Source organism: Somniosus microcephalus, chromosome 10 (assembly GCF_052327205.1).
Source record: "Somniosus microcephalus isolate GS21.2 chromosome 10, FLI_Smic_1.0, whole genome shotgun sequence".
NCBI lineage: Eukaryota > Metazoa > Chordata > Chondrichthyes > Squaliformes > Somniosidae > Somniosus > Somniosus microcephalus.
The window spans coordinates 4450599-4453139 of NC_140996.1; the positions used below are offsets into that span (position 1 = coordinate 4450599).

Genomic DNA, 2541 nt, shown 5'->3' on the forward strand with positions numbered 1-2541 from the left:
TTTTGGTGTAAATCCTTTGATTTATTTTGCTACATACAGTACATGCAAATATTATAATTCACTTATTACTGAAAGCTGGGTGATTGAGGAAGAACGTTAGCTTCCCTTCCAGAATATGGGCTGCCCCATTCCTTGCTTGAAGTTTCAGCTCTCTTTACCTACTCACTATTTTCCTGCCCTTTGCCCCTTTCCTTCTGACCTGGTGCAGGTTGGTCTTTGTGTTGACGTCTCTCGGTTTCTGCCTTGGTCAAGGTAGCTCAAGCCCAGTATCTCTCGTTGTGGAATGGCAGGCGTTGCTTTCAAAGAATGAGAAAGATCATAACTAGGGCAGGTAATCATAACCTGATTGTGCATTTATTTTAATTCAATGATCTCTCGCTACAGAGAATATAATCTATTCAGAGAAAGGAAATTTGGTAAATATTTTTATTCAGATTCATAGATATTCTTCATAATCCCATGTGTAACTTGATGAGAAATACTTTGTATGCTGCAAATTATCCCTGCTAAAATAAAACCAGGAAATGATGGACTCAGTCAGCATCTGTGGAGAAAACAGACGATGTGTAAACTCCTGATCACAATGCTACTGGACAAAACTAACATTAACATCAAGGTATAGGTAATGGGTTCCTCGGGGTACTGGGATCCTCGGGGTACTGGGATCCTCGGGGTAATGGGATCCTCGGGGTAATAGGATCCTCGGGGTAATGGGTTCCTCGGGTTAATGGGATCCTCGGGGTAATGGGTTCCTCGGGGTAATGGGATCCTCGGGGTAATGGGTTCCTCGGGGTAATGGGATCCTCGGGCTAATGGGTTCCTCGGGGTAATGGGATCCTCGGGGTAATGGGTTCTTCGGGGTAATGGGTTCTTTGGGTTTTTGGATGCGGCTGGTTAGTCTGTACATTGATATTGTGTAACTTAAGTTTCTTTGAAAAGATTTAATATAACTTTGTTATTGACTTTGGTTACAAGTACAAAATGTTTGTTTAGCCTGGAGTATGTGAAATTAATTCATCTACACTCTTCCAATAGTTTTGTACTTGTGTTGCTGTTCTGCACTCTGTGTTGTGACAATAAAGACATTTTAATGCCTAACTAAAACGTTACAGTCCATTAATTCAGCTCATTTTCCCTTCCCTCCAATTCCCCAGCCCAGAGGAGTGGGAGAGTTGCTTCCTGACTAGAAGAAAACCCCAACTTTTTTTCAGCAGGCTAGTGATTGATGAATAATTATTTCAATCCCTAGCACAGGTGGGAAAAGTAAAGTCTCCCCTGTGGCTGTCTGGTGAGGCACAGCCTGGTGGTACTTTTGTCTGTCCGTGTCGGTCACATTTAGCTCCCGTCCATTCCGTACCCAGTATGATATTCACACCACCCAATGGTACAGGAAAGCGCAGGAGCCAGAGCTCCGTTTTAAATCCGAGTGCAGTGGCCTCACTAAAGTTAATATGGGAAGATCATAGAAATAATTCACCACATGCCGCAGGATGGAGTCTTGTGTACGCGATTCCTGTGTGTCGATATCCACTGGCTAGAACCTGTTGATAATCAGTAACCGAGTATAGAGGCGGAGGGAAGCGAGGCAGAGGGGGAAATAGGTAGAAAAGGGATGAATTTGTCGTTATTATGGTTGCTACTAAAAGGTCCTTCATTACTGAATATTTTCAGACCATTGCTACCATTCTCATGTTCTGTCCCAAACTATTACTGAATTTGTGTTTTACCTGTTGTGAATATTGAATTCTCCAGTATCTTAAACCATCGTTGGTCCTGATGCAATCTATCTCTCCAAACTACTCTCGCCTTGTCACCCCTCCGGATCCCAGCAGCCCCCCGACTCTGGCCTTTGTGCATCTCCTCTCCCCCCCCGACTAATGATGGCAGAACCTTGAACCACCTCAGCCCTGTCCCCCACTCCACGATCCCCCTCTCCTCCCCATCTGTCCCTCCAACTCCAGTTTTCTCTACACCTTTTTAAGAAAAAACCTTCTTAAAACCCATCTTTTTTAATAAAGCTTTCAGTCACTATAAATGTGAATTGTTGCTGCGTGTGTGTGTATGTAAGGGAGTGTGTGTAAATAGCCCACGGTTCCACGGTTAGGGAGTGTGTGTAAATAGCCAACGGTTACCAGTGAATATTCTCACCCTAGATTCTGTTCTTTGCAATTGCAGAGTTCCCAGCCTTAGACTGGGGGAGGGAGCAGTCGGATTTTACTGTAAAAAATATTTAACTCCTCAGGTAGTTGTGAAATGCCATAATTGGCAGCAACAACCCCACCCACTCCAAACACTAAACCCCGGCGCCCAACCCTAACTCCCCACCCTCCACTCCATCCCAGCCCACCCTAAACCCCCCATCCCAGCCCCCTACTCCAACCCTAACCACCAGCCCCCCACCCTCATCCCAGCCCGACCCCATCCCAGCCCGACCCCCAACCCTCCACAGCCGCCACCGAAGGGCAGTAATAGAGTAGGAACTGTTTTTTAAAATAACGTTTGACATGTTCCAGTACTGTGACAGTGTGTGTCTCACCACAG

The 2541-nt window shown here is 45.4% G+C and overlaps 1 protein-coding gene across 4 annotated transcripts in view; it reads left to right on the forward strand.

The window, feature by feature from the left end:
- The window catches only part of ankrd10a (ankyrin repeat domain 10a), a 92349-nt gene that overhangs the window by 87749 nt on the left and 2059 nt on the right, over window positions 1-2541 (forward strand). The window lies entirely within an intron of this gene.